Raw genomic sequence first — 19,884 nt, 5'->3', positions numbered from 1 at the left:
TTTTATTTAGAGCCTCTGAGTATGTTTTTGTGTGTTTATGTGTTTGGTTTGCTGTCGAAGTAGGTCTATGTGAGACTGGAATTGCAGTGAGTGTGGTTTCCTTCTCCTCCTGACAGTTTTCGCCAGTACTGAGTTGAGAGAGCTTAGCCTCCAGTTTGGCTATATGGTTGCATCTCTCACATGTGTTGGAATTTGTTGGGGGGAGGAGAGGGTTGTCTGTGTACATGAGGCAGTTGTAACATTACCTCAAGATTCCCAGATTCACCAGCTGGACCGGAGAGTAGATTGACAACTGACCTTTGGGCATGCTAGAATAGTGTTGGGAATTCCTTTATAATTGAAAAAAAAAAGGGCCAATGGGGAACAAGGTAGTCAAGGGGAGTTTATGAGGGTGTAGTGCTTTTAATTTTTTAGTGCTGACTTATATAATTGCTTTAGTGAGCAAGTGCCAGGTAACTTAAATGCAATGTGTTACAGGTAACTTAAATGCAAAAATGACAAACAGTAACTTTCTTTCAAGTGAAACAAGGAAATAAGTACGGTAAGCAATGCATATGTCACTAGGGATCCACAGAAGCGCTAAAAAGCCGTGTTTTAGGTGGAATTAGCATTTCAGGGAAATAACAAGCAAACAAGCATACAAACAAAGCTAGATTCAGCAGGTCTGGATCTAGTCAATGCTACAGCAAACAAGGTGTACCAATTTAGCAAGAAACAGTTCAAATATGCAGGCACTATAAGCCTCTAACCAGAAATTCCCAGCTCAGAAGGGCAGAGTCCAGCCTCTCCTCCCACAAGAGTGCAGACCACAAACCTTCTTAATGTAAAATAACTGGCCTGAAGCCCAAGTGCTTAAACCAGAACTAATACCCTTTTAGAATAACAGACACTGAGCCTTCAATCAGCAGTTCCCAACTTAGAAGGATGTAAGCTACCTGTCCTGCCACCACAGTGCAGGCCACAAACCTTCCTAATGTAAAACAACTGGTCTGAGCCCAAGTGCTTAATCCAAAAGACTTTGAATGATAGCTACACTTTAATCAAGTTACTACCAAGCAGTAATAAATACAATTGAATACTTTAAAGAATGCCTGGATTAGTGCTCAAGTTATACAAACAAAACTCGATTCAGCAGGCCTGGATTTAGTCTATGCTACAGCAAACAAGGTGTACCAATTTAGTAAGAATCAGTACAAATATGCAGGCACTATAAGCCTTTAACCAGAAATTCCCAACTCAGAAGGGCAGAGTCCAGCCTCTCCTCCCACAAGAGTGCAGACCACGAACCCTCTTAATGTAAAATAACTGGCCTGAAGCCCAATTGCTTAAACCAGAATTCGTACACTTTTAGAATAACAAACACTGAGCCCTCAATCAGCAGTTCCCAACTCAGAAGGATGTAAGATACCTGTCCTGCCACTACAGTGCAGAGCACAAACCTTCTTAATGTAAAACAACTGGTCTGAAGCCCAAGTGCTTAAACTAAAAGGCTTAGAGTGAGTTACACCAAGCAGTAATAAATACAATTGAGTACTTTTAAGATGACTCAAAAGCAAACTAAAGTAGGAATAAACACAAATACAGTAAAAGCAGATAAATTTTTTTTTTTTTTTTTGAGTGAGCAAATGAGATGGGCCCAGGAGGAGTATCCAAGTGCAAATTTACAAGAGGGGAGGGCAGTTTCAAATTACTTTAAAAAGTGCAGATAAAAGTTACTTAGCTACACTTATGCGTTCATGCAGGTCTTAACCAGCCAAAGCTCACAGTTTAAACAGAAGATAATTCACTAATGCATTTTTTGGGTGGGTTTTTAGTAGCTGGTTTACATTTTTTCTGAAATTTTTGGGGGCTGTGTTGGTATTTAGTTTGTAATGTCGTGTAGTAGGATTTTTTGTCCAGCCTAATGCATTTTTTGCACAGTTGCGCAGTTCTTGGCACTTAGTTAGGCTTTGTGTTTCTTTGTTTTTTTGATAGTAAAGCCAGGCAGTGTCTCTGGACTTGAAGATTTGTTTGGTTTCTTTACTGAGCCAGGGGTTTGTACAGGTTCTAACCTTGATTTTGCACAATGGAACGACAGTGTCTAGGTGTTGTAGACATGTTTTGTTGAAATATGCTACAGCCTAGTCAAGTGGGAAGGTTTTTAGGGGGAGGGGGGTCTAGTCACAGTTACAGAGTAAAGTATTGAGGACCTCAACAGAGAATTGTTGTGTGTTTCTAGTGGATTTATAGTTAGTGGTTTTGAATATGCTTGTTCTACTAATATAAGGTATATTATGTTGTGGTCACTTAAGGTGTCTGGGAGACTGCCTGTGCGGGGGTACAATGTGGGGTTGTTAGTTAGGACCTAGTCAAGGATGGAGTCCCTTTTAGATTTTTTATCACATCTAGTTGGAATTTGGACTAGCTGCTGGTATCCATGGAGAGTTATTGGATTACTTGGTGGTTCTGATATACAGGTGAACCAATCTAGGTTGAAATCCCCCAGAATAAGAGTTTCTTGTGAATATGTGGAAGAACACCAGGATAAGAAGTTCACAAGGCTAGCAGATGTATTACCAGGTGGAATACAGATCACAATTGTGGTGATGACCTTTTTAGGGTGAAGTTGAGCTTGTGAGATAAGTAGGTCCCAATTTTTGGGGGAGGTGTGGGAGTTTGGTAATTGACGTACAGTTAAGTTGGACTTATACAGTAAGGCAGTTCCACCCCCTTTAGGAAGTGGTCTGTCTTGTCTAATGATATTGTAGCCAGTAGGGAGAACTTCTGAGTTAGCTGTGTTTTTACTTAGCCAGGCTTCTGTTAAAGCAACTATGTCTGGGGAGCTATTGTGGCCTGGAGTTCAGGTATTTTATTTTTGATACTTCTAATATTAATATTTAGCATTAAAAGATGGTTGGTTTTGTTGCTGTTGTTGATTTGCCCAGGGATGAAGATAGTAGGGGATAATGTTCTGACATTTGTTTTGGAGCAGTTTGTGTTGGACAGGATGGATTTGGGCCTGGGTTGGGGTGGATATCCCCACTTATGGTGAGCCTGGTGTTAAAATGGTGATACAGATGTTGGAGTTTGGTGAAGAGTGTGAGAAAGTATTGTATTTTTTTGTAGTGGGAATGAGAGCATATGTGTTTAGTTATGAATTGGTCTGTTATGTAGTGGGTAGATATTATAATGTGCGGTGCCTATATATGAGAGTGCATAATATAGTGTTGCGCTACTAAGTTTAGGGATATTGCTAGAGTGATAACTTGTGGAGTTATAAAGAATTATGAGAAGACAGACTAGACTTAGTTTTGTGACAGTCGTGGTTTTAAAGTTTAGGCTGCTTCTAGGTGGAGGTCTGGATAAGAATTATAGGGTTGCACTATATGTGGATGGGTAAGTAGTGTGGAGTGATGTAAATAATGCCTAGTGGAAATGAGAGTGGTTGGGAGTATGTTGTGGTGGAGCAAGTTGGTGTGATGTAATGTGTTCTGACTTAAAGAACTGTGATTGGTGGAGGTGATGTGAGGTTGAGCTGTGGGTGTGGCTGTGACTACTATAAATGTAGAGGTAGTGGGGATGGGAGGGAATTGGGGGTGGGGCAGGGGAACGGAGAGAGCCGAGCATTAGCGAGGGCAAACGGAGCGGGGCAGAGCCCACCAAGACAAGAGTTATGGGCAGCAAAAAGAAAGTGTTACTTTACAAATCTGAATACTTTAAACAAATTCCTGATGTCTAATGGCTTACCAGCAAGCAGAATTCAATTGCTGAAGAGCACTTGTGTTCTGGTGGGAGACTAATAATTTAAAGATGGCTCCATGCTCAGCAGGATTCTAATATACACTTAGTATTGGGGGAGGGAAATAGCGCAAGGGTGTTAACCAGGTGGAATGCAAAGAATCCAAAAAACGGAATGAAGTCCACTGGCAAGTATATACCAACGCAAAATGGTAAAAACAGCCCTTTATTAGAATAAAAACGATTATCAGTATTCACCAACATAAAATAAGCGCTTTCGTCTCCAATTATACAATTCAATTCAAATGCAATACAATTCAATGCAAAGAAACCAGCAAAACCAGAGAGGCAATCAGTGGAAATCTATCAGTGAAGGCCTCAGAGGGGGTAAGTAATAATTCAAACTCTACCTGTAAAGTGAAGGCGAGAAGAGAAAGCAAAGTTTAAGGTTGGGAGTGTGTCTTCACACTGACTTGCTTATTAGTAGCTAGTTTGTGCACAGATTAGAGTAGGGAGATACATTAGCAATGAAGGGGAACGTATAGAGATGCAAACAAACAGGTGGGCCTCAAGTGATATAAACTAAGGCAGAAAGCACCAAAATCTCTGCACTAGCCTGGGGGGGGATATAAGGCTACAACAGTCAATGTTATGAAAGTCTATATAAAGCAGACAGATATGGAGATCAAGAAAAGGTACAAATGGAAATGTTTATGGAAAAATTAAATATGCCAAGGTTAGAGGTAGATGAGGCTCAATTACTAATAGTTAGGATAGGAGGAGAGGAGATAAAAATGGTGATGTGTAACCAATCAACAGGAAAATCCCCAGGAATAGATGGTATTTCAGTGGAAGTCTGGAACTAGGAGGGGAAAAAATGATTAAGACCTGGAAGGTTTTGTTTAATACTATTTTAAGAGTGGGAGAAGCACCAACATCCTGGATGAAAGAGGTGGTGGCTGTTAATACCTAAAGAGGATAAAGACCCATCAAATCCAGTTTCATACAGGCCCATTTCAATCCTAAACCATGACTATAAAGTGTTTGTGTCTATAATGGCAAAGGTAATGATGCCAAAATTGATGGACAAGGATCAATGGGACAATATTTACTTGCTCTATCGATCTTAACCTAGCCTGCAACATTAACAGGACATGCTAGAGAGACAGATATGTCTCTAAGAGAGACTGCCACTCCTCTGGAACAAACTCCAATTCACGTAAAACAGAGCTTCTTGATGACCCTATTTCAGCACAAGTTAGACAACTGGATGGGAGACCACAAATTTACCCTGGGGTATCACCTATTTCCTTCTTGGATAAGGGCAGTCAATGCTGATCATAGACTGGCCCTGCAAATATAGACCATACAACTTGGTCAATAAGGAAACAAGTGTATAACATGACTAGGCTTATCCAGGCCCTAGGGCCTATAGCCTAGTAACCTCCTATGAACCTAGAATGTGGTTTTGTGGAAGGGAGGCAAACATTTGACAACATTAACAGAACTCTGATGATTCAGAAGGAAGCTGAATGTAAGGAAGATATTACTTCTGTTGGTGTGTCTTGATGCAGAGAAAGCATTTGAAGGGTAAGCTGGGAGTTTATGAGCAGGGCAATAGAAGCATATACATTCCCTGATAAAATTATAAAGTTGATTAGGAGGATTTATGAGGGATCAGAGGTGAAAATTAAAGTGGGCGAGTTCCTCTCTGATAACTTCATTTTGAGCAGAGGAACCAGGCAGGGGCATTCTCTTTCCCCCTTTGTTATTTGCACTACACTATGAGCCACTGGCAAAGACAATAAGAGACTCAGAAATTCAAGAATATAACTGGTATAGTAGTCAAGCAAAGCTGACTCTATTTGTAGATGATATTATTTTATACCTGATAAACAAGAAAAGGACATCTCATTGTTGTAGAACATTTTGAGGCAGTTTCAAATCTTTTTTGCACGCAAAAATTAATGAAGCTAAAATAAAGGCAATAGCTGCAAATTATTAACCCAGACACAAATTGGTTCAGCAATATCCACATTTATGGGGACATGATAAAATGAAGTACTTAGGAGTATGGATTAAAAAGGATTCTGGTGTGGCAGCTAAGGATATGTGAGAAGAGATTAAACAAAAGATAATACAAAAACTGAGAAACTGGAAGATCTGTTACATGGACAGCAAGATACATGCAGTTAAAATGTTTTTATTCCCCTTAATTTTATTCCCAGATCAGTCATATTTTTATCAACCAGTGGAGAAGTTGTGGATAGCAATTAATAAAGAGCTGAAGGATGTTATCTGGGAGGGGAAGATGGTAAGTAACAAGTAGGGTATGCTAATTCTTCCACTTGAACAAGGCGGTTTGGGATTACCCGATTTGAAGGGGTAATTCATAGCTACACAGTTAAGGCTCCCATACAGAGCACAAGCAAACAGTTATAATTCAAAGCAGAAAGGAATGATGATGAAACAGGGGGAAGCTCAAGAAACAAGGAGAGACTGGGATTCTGGACACAGATCCTTAAGGAAAATAACAATAACCATGCAGAATATTATATTCTTACAGCAGTAGATAGCATTCTAAGAAATAAGCCAACACGGGAATGAAGAAAGGAGATTCTGCCAGTAGGGATGAGTGCAATTAGGAATGCAGACAGACAAGAGGGGGCTGAAAAACTGATAAAAGAACAAAGGTATTGGGAGCAAATAATTAGAGACGGAAAGGTAATAGAATGGGAAGAGCCCAAGAATGTATTTGGACTGCAGGACAGAGACTGCCATCCCTATCAATTATTGATATCAGAGTATAAACAAAGAGGAAGAAATAGGGGGAACCTAAGTGAAAGACCAGCACTGCTCGAGTTTCTAGTAGAATGTAGAACAGAAGCTGCTGTTAAAATAGTAATGATTAGTACAGTGTACAAAAGACTTTAAAACTCAGCTTCATTCCTACCTTGCCCAGCAATGGAAATGTACCTGTATTCTCCTGGCTTAACCTGCTTAAACTCATCTATGCTTGCTTCCTCATACAACTTCGCTAGATACTCCTCCACCCCAGGCTGCTCTCCTAAACAGCTGCCTCTCTGCATATTCCTCCACCCTTGGCTGTCCTCCTAAACAGCTACCTCACTCTAAACCTAAAGATCTCCTATACTTCTGCCTCCCTCTAACTCAAATGTTTTTTCTACCTTAGGCATTTCTACCTTAAATGTACATATAATGTAAATACTGTATATAGTCCCTGACCTCACCCCCCCCTTACTGAGAACAATTAATCTTTACTACCTACACTAGCTGATACTGTTTAACTATGGCATTCACACCTTCAATGAGTGAACTCCACTTTTACTATCGTTCAACCCCCTCTCTAAGAATACTCCAGAAACTATAATCTATGTTCTACTAACAGTGTACTTCCCACCCTTATCTCTTCCATTTCTGCTGAAACTTAAAATATACTACAACCTTCAAATTCTATCCTTCATCTGTTTTCACTATAACTGTGAACTCTTATTAATTGAGAAAACACTACTCTCTTGCCTCTACCAGCTTAATTATTGTATAAATAGTTCTCTAAACAACTTTGTAAATATGGTTAAAAATTGTCTTGCCATTATGCATTTGTACTTTTTCACATTACTTTGTATAATTTCATTTTTGTTTACTTGTATGTAATATGGATTGTATAATTTCATCTTGTTTACTTGTATGTAATATGGAGCTTTTCTCCCCAGGCCTCCACTGAAAACGGGCTCTTTGAGCCCAGTGGACCTCCACGGTAATCAAACTAGAGATAAATAAATACTGCATAATAACTATAACAAATCAGTCAGGTGAGGTTAGAAAGGATTGGGAAGAAAGACTAGATAAGCAATTCACAAAGAAACAATGGGGGGTGGTGATAAATGTATGTCTCCCAAATATGCAACAAAATCTAGAAGATTCAAGATCTTTGCTTGGAAGTGTTTACATAAGTATTTTTATACCCCAAGTAGACTCCAAAAATTTTTTCCTAAGGTAGATAGCAAATGTTGGAGGTATGATGGGGAAGAACGAGGTAACTAGGGGCATATTGTCTGAGAGTGTAATGAGTTGGCAGACTTTAAATACTCTCTGCAGACTGCTCTGTTACAGATACTAGGTAAGCAAATCGGTGTAACTACAGAAATAATTTTGAGCTATGCTACAGAATTGGAATTGCCTAGACATACTAAGGCTTTGCGGAGTCTAATAATGGTGGCTGGCAAAAAAAGCAGTTACTAGACAATGGAAATCAAAGTCTAAACCAATCTTACTAGAAGCTGTGAATACAGTAACAGAGATAAAAGAACTAGAAATGTGAGCTTTAGAAAAAGGGTAGGAGGAAATTACATAGGAAAAAAAGAAATTTGCTTGAATAACAGGTTTTACATTACCATTAATTTTCTCAAGATTATGAAGTTTGAAACCAAACCAAAATGGATGCAACTGGCTTCAATTCTAAATGATATGCCAGAAAAGCACACATTTTATGAGGAATAGACCAAACATATAACACAAAGATATGGACATGCTGCAAAGTTCTGGGAAGTTGAGAAGTATGCCCCTAAAACACTGACTCCTGAGCATTTGAGCAAATTATTTTTACTTATGGAGGGCTATTTTCAATGTTGTTTCAAAAGCTTTAATTTTCAACCGATACAGACATATGCATTCATATACCCACACCCATACCTGTGCACGTGTATATGTATGTATGCATATACAGTGGATATAAAAAGTTGTTAAAATGCCAGGTTTTTGTGATATAAAAAAATGAGACCACAATAAATCATTTCAATACTTTTCCCACCTTTAATGTGACCTATAACCTGTGCAATTCAATTGAAAAACAAACAAAATCTGTTAAGGGAAAAATACAAAAAAATAAAAATACAATAAGCTGGTTGCATAAGTGTGCACACCCTTAAAACTAATACTTTGTTGAAGCATCTTTTGATTTAATTACACCACTCAGCCTTCTTGGGTAGAAGCCTATCAACACAGCACATCTTGACTTGGCAATATTTGCCTACTCTTCCTTGCAAAAGTGCTCCAAATCTGTCAGATTGCAAGGGCATCTCTTGTGCACAACACTCTTCAGGTCACCCCATAGATTTTCTATTGGATTTAGGTCTGGGCTCTGGCTGGGCCATTCCAAAACTTTAATTTTCTTCTGGTGAAGCCATTCTTTTGTTGATTTGGATGTAAGCTTGGGATTATTGTGCTGAAAGGTGAAATTCCTCTTCATCTTCATCTTTCTAACATATGCCTGAAGGTTTTGGGCCAAAAGTGAGTGGTATTTGGAACTGTTCATAATTCCATCCACCTTGACTAAAGCATCATTTCCAGCTGAAGAAAAGCAACCCCAAAGCATGGTGCTGCCACCACCATGCTTCACCTTGGGGATGGTGTTCTTTTGGTGATTTGAAGTGTTGTTTTTGAGCCAAACGTACCTTTTGGAATTGTGGCCAAAATGTTCAGCCTTGGTCTCATCAGAACATAACATTTTCCCACATGCTTTTGGGAGACTATGTATTGTTTTGCAAATTTTAGCCTGGCCTGGATGTTTTTGTGTGTGTAAGAAAAGGCTTCCGTCTTGCAACTCTACCCCATAGTCCAGACACATGGAGAATATGGGAGATTGTTGTCACATGTAGTATACAACTAGTACTTGCCAGAAATTCCTGCAGCTCCTACAGTGTTGCTGTAGTTCTCTTGGCAGCCTCCCTGATCAGTTTCTGTCATGTCTTTTCATCAATTTTGGAGGGACAATTCTTACATCACTGTTTTCCCATAATTTCTCCACTTTTTGATGACTGTCTTCACTGTGTTCCATGGTATATCCAATGCTGTGGAAATTTTTTGTACCCTTCTCCTAACTGACACCTTTCAACAATGAGATCCCTTTGATGCTTTGTAAGCTCTCTGCAAACCATGACTTTTGCTGTAGCAGGCAACCGAGTAAATGTCAGGAAAATCCTACTAGGACATGCTAAACTTTATTTGGGGTCAATCAGAGTCTCTTTAGTTGATGGCAGGTGTGCACCCAAGAAGACTGAATGCTGTAATTAAATCAAAAGGTGCTTCAACAAAATATTAGTTTAAGGGTGTGCACACTTATGCAACCAGCTTATTGTACGTTTTTTTTTATTTTTTATATTTTTCCCCTAACAGATGTTTGTTTTCAATTGAATTGTACAGGTTATAGGTCACATTAAAGGTGTGAAAAGTTTTGAAATGATTTATTGTGGTCTCATTTTTTTTTATATCACAAAAACCTGGCATTTTAATAAGGGTGTGTAAATGTTTGATATCCACTGTATGTATATTATATATATATAGATATATATATATATATAGATATATATATATATATATATATATACACACACACATACACACATACATACATACACACACACATTTTTTTTTTATTTTATTATTTTACATTTGTTGACAGGGATAGTCCAACTAGATACATGTCCATTTTCAGCGGAGGCCCGGGGAGAAAAGCTCCAAGATAATAATACACATTGAACATTTAGTAAATGCTAGTTTCAAGCAGATTACAGTCATAAGCTTTACCAACATTTACCACATATAGTACTTATTATAAAACACTTTACAAAACATAACATTATTTTCAAATTTAAACATACATAACATTACATTCAGGTTTAAGACACACTGAGCAGCAGTTATACAATTGACCCTTCCTGAAATGGAGTGGTAGAAACAAGTTAGAAGTAGCTGAAGGTAAGGCACCTAAGAAAGAGAGCGGTCACTAGTCGGGGTTAGTGCAAGGACATAACCAATGAGTTTTGAAGTATTTCTTGAGTTTGTTTTTGAATTGAGTTAGTGAGGGATCTAGGGTCAAGTCAGCTGGGAGTCTGTTCCATATTTTTCCAACACAGTTGGCATACAGAGAGTCCCCAGCTGAGTAGTTGGATATGTATGTTTGAACTAGGAGTCTAGTGGATGATCGCAGTGGCCGGGTGCTGATAATATTTTTTAGTGCAGGTGTAATATATATATATATATATATATATATATATATATATATATATATATATATATATACATATATATATATATATATATATATATATATATATATACACACACACACACACACACACACACACACACACACACCGATACGTACATACACACACGCATATATATATTTATTTTTTTATTTATATGTACATATACACTTACTACTGTCTAGTTCCAGCTTAGTCTGACAAGACCTCAGCCAATAGCATCCATCTTCCTCACATTTCCATGCTCACCTCACTAAAAAGGATTCATTCAACATGCAGTTTCGCTGAAACTTACATAATGACCACATGAAAGAACATATTTGCCAACTTAGCAGCTGATCTAACTTGGTCAGAAATGACTACATGTTATCTTTCTCTAGACTAATTGTAGGCAGAAAGATGCAGCAGCTTCAACAAGACTCGGAAACTTCAACAGGCAAGCACAGTTAGAAATGCATGTAAATCTTTACCAGAACTATCAGCAGAATGACACAATAACAAAAGATCAACACAATTTAGCAAGGCCAAAGTTGCCATGCACAATGACAAAAATGTTATTAAAATGTTACGCTGATTACAGTTTAGGCACAAGTGCTGTGACCCCCCCCCCCCAACAAATAAAACACTCCACAATCTATAGAAGGTGCCAACATTTTACTATTAATACCAAATGCTAGCAATGTACAAGGTTGTTCATTCCTAGTAAATGTTAAAAGACATTTCTACAAAATGCACAAGGGATGAAATGAACGTTAGTGAAATACAGAGCAGTCGGGTACAACACATATATGCAACAACCAACTTGTTATGTACTCAAGATATGGATATCACGAAATTCACCTCAATAGTGGAGCAGAAAAGATCAAGAGGAGAATCTTACAGCAATGCTGAGAAAACATAAAAAATGAGTATTGAATGGGAAGCCTGACAACAATTCTCAATAGTGCATGGACCTTTAGCTGCTCCGAAGTACAATTAACTACACAGAAAAAAAATGTAGGAGTGCAGTGTTTTGTGACACAAAATGTTACCACACAGACAGTGGCCAACAATGAAGTGTAATTTTGTGCCTACAAAAAGTTGCAATACACTTTGTGCTGTCATGTACAAAAAAAGTGTGTCAGTCTAAAGGATTTAACAGCTTTTAAAGCTGTCCTAGCTTCTAAATGTTACTCTGTGGTAGCTGCTGTTCATGCAAGAATACAGTTTAATAGTACTAAAAGGTACACACTTCTTACATAGAAAGGTACTTGACAAAGGTATATTTTCCCCTGAAATAGTAATGTAATTGTGACACTCCACGTTGTTGTTGTGTCTTTCGGCTTTTCCCGGTTAGGGGTCGCCACAGCGGAACTCCGGTCCCCTAATGATTGGCAGTAGATTTTTACATGCCGAGTTGCCGGCCCTGACGCACAACCTTCAATGAAGGTACGCTCATTCACGCATGTCTCCACACAGAAGACGCTCTAGCTGAGAATCGAACATGACAACATCTTACTGTGAGGCGACAACGCTACCGCAGCACCACCCACGTACTATACCTTATTTACATGCTTGTACTGACAAGAAAATCAGTGAACACCACAATAATTAACTTTATGAAAATACAACCCATATAGATAAGTGATGTTTTACCTACAAGTGGGAGACTGTATGACCACATATCCCACAACTTCATTATTCTCCACATCCCCACAAAAACTCCCAGTAACAGAAATAATAGAAAGAAAGAAAAAAGCAGACATGCATGATGGAAAGAGACAGGCTGCGCCAACTGCAAAACAAAAACAAAAAAAATCATCTTCCATAACAAAATGGGAGTAACATTCCAGTTTTCAGATATGTTATGAACTCATGGCCTGTGATTCAAATAACGGTCAACCAGTCACATGCTAATTAATGTACTACGGGATCAGGCCAATCCAAAGAAACTATTCTTTAAAGAGTTCTATGCTGGTTTGTTCATTTGAACTAAAATGAACTACCAACCTTTCTCAGACAGTCAGCTGCAGTTTGAACTTGCTTTTCAACAGCACATCTGGTTCTTTTACAAAGGGAGTCCTGACAAGCTAAAATAGGGGACATTTTTAATTTATGTTGTGATTTACTGCTCATGGATCTGACCAGACCAGTTTAAGTCTTGTAGGTAGTTCATAATGAAATACTCAAAAGTTCAACAGCTGGTACTCTTGGGAGAGTGCAACTTTGAAAAAAAAAATCTGAGCTTACCAACTTATCAAGGACACAGTACAGACAAGAAGTCTAACAAAGGCATATAGGCTATAACACAGAACACAAATTTATAATTCATAGTAGGCGTTCATGACAGCACAGTGGCAAAGTTGCTTTGTGACTTGGACAAGAAAGCACAAAAAACATGGACATCACAGGTGTCAGCACAGAAGAAAAAAAGCTATTAGCGGTTTCCTGTAGTCCAGGGATTGATTCCCTCAACCTTTATTTTCCTCCTGTATGACTCTGAGCAAGTCACTCAACCACACTGTACTCTGGGGCAATTGGAAAGGCGGACCAAGCTCTTCAATGGTGTTATGAAACACATCCCTAGTAATTCCCTATGAAACTAATTATGCAAATAACCAAGAAAACTGTATAGCTTCCACATACCGTGAGAAAAGAAAGTACGTGACTCCCACCAAGCAGCTCACTGCTTAAATCCCAAGAAGGTTTTTAATACAGTACAATTTTAACAACTTTCATTATTGTCTCTGTGCTCTTAACACCAGGTCACATTGCATTAAGTTTCAGTAGCATGCTGTAACAACAACAGCAACAATAATAAACCATCTAAATCACCGCAATACAGAGAACTTTTAACAATCGCTTAATATATGAAGAATTATTTTCTTTTTTGTACCACAACTCCCTATTAATGAAAACAGGATACAGTCCATTACAGAAAAAGATACAAATTTTCAGCTTATATGTACTAACCTCCTACTCTCATTTACTAACATAACACTAGAAACTAAATTACTGGGGCTGCGTCAGGAAGGGCATCCGGCATAAAAATTCTGTCACATCAATTATTGCGCAAAAATTTCATATTTCCATACCGGATCGGTCAAGGCCCAGGTTAACAATGACCGCCACCAGTACTGTTAGCCAACAGGGTGCTGGCGGAAATTGGGCTACTTTTGGCCAAAGGAGAAGAGGAGGCCAAAGGCAGGAAGAGAGGAGGAAGGTTAGGAGTGTAGTAGTGAGGGTAGGAACTTTGAATGTTGGCAGTATGACTGGTATAGGAAGAGAGCTAGCTGATATGATGGAGAAAACGAAGGTTGATATATTGTGCATGCAAGAGACCAGATGGAAGGGAAGTAAGGCCAGGTGTTTAGGAAACGGGTTCAAATTGTTCTATCATGGTGTGGATGGCAAGATAAATGGGGTAGGGGTTATACTAAAGGAACAATATGCCAAGAGTGTTTTAGACGTGAAGAGAGTGTCTGACAGAGTGATGTTTATGAAGCTCGAAATTGATGGTGCAATGATGAATGTTGTTAGTGCATATGCTCCACAAGTTGGGTGTGCGATGGATGAGAAAGAGAAATTTTGGAGCGAGTTGGATGAAGTTGTAGTGAGTGTACCCAAGGGTGAGAGACTAGTGATTGGAGCGGACTTTAATAGGCATGTTGGTGAAGTGAATAGAGGGCATGAGGAAGTGATGGGTAGGTATGGTGTTAAGGAGAGGAATGCAAAAGGTCAGATGATTGCGGATTTTGCGAAAAGGATGGATATGGCTGTGGTGAATATGTATTTTAAGAAGAGGGAGGAGCATAGGGTGATGTACAAGAGTGGAGGAAGATGCACACAGGTGGATAATATCCTATGTAGGAGGGCCAGTCTGAAGGAGACTGGAGACTGTAAAGTGGTGGCAGGGAAAAGTGTAGTTAAGCAGCATAGAATAGTGGTCTGTAGGATGACGTTGGTGATCAAGAAGAGAAGGAGGAGTGTGAAAGCAGTGCCAAGAATTAAATGGTGGAAGTTAAAAAAGGGTGATTGTGAAGTGGCGTTTAGGGAAGAGTTAAGACAGGCACTGGGAGGCAGTGGAGATTTACCGAATAGCTGGGTAACTACAGTAGAACTAGTAAGGGAGACTGCTAGAAAGGTGCTTGGTGTGACATCTGGACAGAGGAAGGAGGACAAGGAGACCTGGTGGTGGAATGAGGAAGTACAGGAGAGTATACAGAGGAAGAGGTTGGCAAAGAAGAAGTGGGATTGTCAAAGAGATGAAGAAAGTAGACATGAGTATAAGGAGATGAGGCGCATGGCAAAGAGAGAGGTGGCGAAAGCTAAGGATAAGGCGTATGGACAGTTGTATGAAAGATTGGACACTAAAGAGGGAGAAAAGGACCTGCACCGATTGGCTAGACAGAGGGACAGAGCTGGGAAAGATGTGCAGCAAGTAAGGGTGATAAAGGATAGTGAAGGAAAGGTACTCACAAGAGAGGAGAGTGTGTTGAGTAGATGGAAAGAGTATTTTGAGAGGCTGATGAATGAAGAGAATGAGAGAGAGAGAAGGCTGGATGATGTGGGGATAGTGAATCAGGAAGTGAAACAGGTTAGCAAGGGGGAAGTAAGGACAGCTATGAAGACATCCCAATGGAAGCATGGAGGTGCTTAGGAGAAATGGCAGTGGAATTTTTAACTAGATTGTTTAATGAAATTTTGAAAAGTCAGAGGATGCCTGAGGAGTGGAGAAAAAGTGTTTTGGTACCTATCTTTAAGAATAAGGGTGATGTACAGAGCTGCAGTAACTACAGAGGGACAAAACTGATCAGTCACAGCTTGAAGTTATGGGAAAGAGTAGTAGAAGTTAGGTTAAGAAGGGAGGTGATGATTAGTGATCAGCAGTATGGTTTCATGCCAGGAAAGAGCACTACAGATGCAATGTTTGCTCCGAGAGTGTTATTGGAGAAATACAGAGAAGATCAGAAGGAGTTGCATTGTGTCTTTGTAGACTTGAAGAAAGCACATGACAGGGTGCCTAGAGAAGAGTTGTGGTATTGTATGAGGAAGTCGGGAGTGGCAGAGAAGTATGTAAGAGTGGTACAGGATATGTACGAGGGTAGTGTGACAGTGGTGAGGACTGCAGTGGGAGTGACAAATCCGTTTAAGGTGGAGGTGGGATTACATCAAGGATCAGCTCTGAGTCCTTTCTTATTTGCAGTGGTGATGGACAGGTTGACAGATGAGATCAGACAGGAGGCCCTGTGGACTATGATGTTTGCAGATTACATTGTGATCTGTAGTGAGAGTAGGATTCAGGTTGAGGAGACTCTGGAGAGGTGGAGATATGCTCTAGAGAGCAGAGGAATGAAGGTCAGCAGGACAGGGCTAAGACAAAATATATGTGTGTGAATGAGAGGGAGGGTAGAGGAATGGTGAGGATGCAGGGAGTGAGTTGGTAAAGGTGGACGAGTTTAAATACTTGGGATCAACAGTTCAGAGTAATGGTGAATGTGGAAGAGAGGTGAAGAAGAGAGTACAGGCAGGGTGGAATGGGTGGAGAAGAGTGTCAGGAGTGATTTGTGACAGACGGGTACCAGTAAGAGTGAAAGGGAAGATCTACAAGAAGGTAGTGAGACCAGCTACGTTATATGGGTTGGAGACAGTGGCATTGACAAAAAAGCAGGAGTCAGAGCTGGTTGTGGCAGAGTTAAAGATGTTAAGATTTGCACTCGGTGTGACTAGGATGGATAGGATTAGGAATCAGTATATTAGAGGGTCAGCTCATGTTGGACAGTTTGGAGACAAAGCAAGAGAGACGAGATTGCGTTGGTTTGGACATGTGCTGAGGAGGGATGATGGGTATATTGGGAAAAAGATGCTAAGGATGGTGCTGCCAGGTAAGAGGAAAAGAGGAAGACCTAAGATAAGGTTTATGGACGTGGTGAGAGAGGACATGCAGGCGGTTGGTGTGACAGAGCAAGATGCAGAGGATAGAAAGAAATGGAAAGAGATGATCCGCTGTGGCGACCCCTAACGGGAAAAGCCGAAAGATGATGACGATGATGATGATTTGTTATACATGCCTGAACGAAACCATAAGCAAATGTAAACTTAAAGATTTACATTGTCAACTGTGTACTATTAAATTATATATAATCTATATTTTACATACTATAAAATATTATCTACCTCATTAATCCTCGTTACAATTTTTGTGAGAAGTATTACTCTCTGAACCTGTGCTGAAAAGGGGCTACTGTCTCAGTCAAACTATCCCATCAACAAATGGAAATAAACAGGATAATCACAACCTGCTACTGCCTTAGCAAAGTATGGATGGTACCTATGTACAAAAGAAAATGTGAGCCTGCACACAAAACTTGCAATACAACTTCAACAGTGAGCTGCCATTTCTGCATTTAATTCTGCTTTTGTATACCACTTACTACAGATATGATATTACTTAAAATTCTCACTCCTGCAGTTTATCTGGATCCCACAGCTACATGACACTGCAACTACCTGTTCAGTACTGTGCTACTGTAATTGCCATGTTTATCAATATAATCCTGGCCAAGCACAAAAAAAAACAGAAAAGGCCATGTAACATTTTAAGGTGACCGATTTTCTTTGCAAAATCCATGGGACAGACTTCTTACTGGAAGTATGTATTTAGTTCTTGGCAGTGGCACATGCCACTTTGTTTCCTCTTATTTACACAAGACTATTCATCTGTCAGCATGTACTCACACTACACAGCTGATTGGCCTGGCAGTTTATTTTGTTGGTCAATGAAAGCAAAAGTTTGCAGTACTCATGAAGGCATAAAACTACTAATATACACGCTGCTTGCAAATGAACAGAAGCCTGTTAAGAATCCAACACCATCACTTTGGGAACAGCACATGGTTCTGTTGTGCTACAAATAACAGCTGTATGACTGTTCGAAGGGACAGCTGTTATTAAAACCATACAGCAGACATAACCATGCCAACTGCTCAGTTATAGGGAGCACCTTTGCCACGACATGGGAAAAACAAAAACTGTCTTTGTCCTTTTTCCCCCTTTTCACTCTTTTAGGCGGCAGTGGAAATCAGTAAGCAACACCGATGCTCTACCCACTGTAGGCCGAGCATGTACTTGCCACACTAACAGTGCCAGTTCCATACACACCTGACGCATGCCAAGAGAAGAGGCTTGAGCAGAGACCCCGAACCAGATCAGGCAGCGATTACATGACGACAAAAAAACTCCAAGTTCGTACAACACGACAGACCCACTCAATCAATAAGAAACAACAAACTTCGCTTACGTGGCTACAGTCTGTGCTGGAATCACAATCACTAAGACCAGGGGCCAAATGATGAACCAAAGCCCCTCCTCTGGGCAGAAAGGGTTTGTTTTTACACTTAGTCCCGCCCCACTGTGCTGTAGTAAGCTGGACAAGTACCTGTCAGCCGTACTGTACAAATGAAATATTAGCTCCTCGTGAAGTAGACAACTGGGTGTAACAGCGGATAATTGGTTTCTGCGGTAAGCACGTATTACTGGGATTTTATTTTGTTAGTAACCTGGCAGCCAATTAGAATTCCGACTTCTTATTTCATCGCTGACTAACACTATTACCTTAAAGCTAACGAAAACGACTATATTATGTAGTTAAACGATACATAAATAAGTGTGTTTATGGTAACCATTTAACAACGTTTTATTTTATTACCATCACAAAGTGTAATATTTTTAGTCACTTTTCTTTAACATAAAGTTCCGATGTATTCTTTCCTTTCTTTGTAATGGTGGTGTAAGTTGGTGACAGTCATACTAAGACTGTCTATCTCGAAAATCAAGCACTTAGCTCGTCACCATTTCTTAATATTTACACCAGCTTTTCAATACATCTATATATGTTAGTTCATCCTTCATGAGCTAGTCAACTAGTATTACGCAATGTTGTTTGTCCTTCGGCTTTTACCGGTAAGGGGTGGCCACAGCGGAACTCCGGTCCGATCATGATAGGGTTGCCACTTTTTCAAATGCCCAAAGTGCGACATTTTGGGTAAAAACGTCAGATTTTGCAGGACAAAACATACCCACAGCAAGTACAAAGGACAGAACTTCACTTTTATGCCTAAATAAAAGGTTATTCTTGTAGCATTTTAGTTGCTTATTCTGTTTCTTATAACATTTAGGTGTTTCAGATACAGAATGACTGTTTTATGCAACTATTACACAAAATACAGGAAATATTTTTGTCCTAAAATCTCAGGACATTTGCCATTTTTTCAATTTTTTTGCAGGACACAACTGCCCAAAGAGGGACTGTCCTTCGCAAAGTGAGACAGGTGGTAACCCTAGCTAATGATTGGCAGTAGATTTTTACGAAACGCCAAGGTGCCAGCTCGATGCCCAACCTTCAAGGAAGGCACACCCATTTACGCACGGATGTCTTTTGAACTCTACCCAACCGCGGGGAGGACATGCGAACTCCACACAGAAGGCCCTCTCAAGCCAAGCCGAGAATCGAACGGGATAATCTCTTGCTGTGAGGTAACAACGCTACCACCGTACCACCGCGGCTGATAGGTAAAAGTATCTTAAATTGGAGAAGTTAGGGTTCCTGTTCAATATTAAATGGTGCTACAAAAATGATGAAAGTCTAACAGTTAATTAAACAGATAACCACAACTTTGCCATCCCTTAACTTTTCACATTTAAGTAGAATTGTAGCTAGATCAACTGGTGCCTTGGGCAATGACCCTAACTGGCATCCCCTCTGCCAAGTTAAGAACCAAAAACAAAAACTCAGCTTAAGCAGGAAGCTGTTATGTGACTACTTAAGCTATATACCTCCTTCCATGCTGTCATGTTGTTGCTGTTGTTTTTCTTTCGGCTTTTCCCGGGTAGGGGTCGCCACAGCGGAACTCCAGTCCACTAATGATTGGCAGTCGATTTTTATGGTGCTGAGGTGCCAGCCCGACGCCCAACCTTCAATGAAGGCACGTCCATTCACGCATGTCTTTCGAACGCCACTCGACCATGCTGTACCAAAATAAAAAAAGAAAGCCAGCTGCATATTACAGAAAGAGAAAGCCCTGACAAAGCTGCAATACTCGCAGAAGTTGGTTGGAGATGG

The 19,884-nt window shown here is 39.8% G+C and overlaps 1 protein-coding gene across 2 annotated transcripts in view; it reads right to left on the bottom strand.

Moving 5' to 3' along the window:
• SEC22A (SEC22 homolog A, vesicle trafficking protein) overlaps positions 1 to 18,130 on the bottom strand; it is a 594,497-nt gene extending 576,367 nt beyond the window's left edge. Inside the window, exon 1 of one of the 2 annotated variants that reach the window (XM_044074913.1) lies at positions 18,064 to 18,130. The gene's annotated coding sequence lies outside the window, so the exon portion shown is untranslated. Of the gene's footprint in view, positions 1 to 17,924 lie in introns of both variants that reach the window. The other variant, XM_044074912.1, reaches the window with a different exon arrangement.
• Positions 18,131 to 19,884: the final 1,754 nt, after the last annotated feature.

This window comes from Protopterus annectens, chromosome 6.part0, assembly GCF_019279795.1.
Source record: "Protopterus annectens isolate FY-2018-M chromosome 6.part0, PAN1.0, whole genome shotgun sequence".
Classification (NCBI taxonomy): domain Eukaryota; kingdom Metazoa; phylum Chordata; order Ceratodontiformes; family Protopteridae; genus Protopterus; species Protopterus annectens.
The sequence above is the reverse complement of the archived record's forward strand: the minus strand, read 5'-3'. Positions and strand labels throughout refer to the sequence as shown.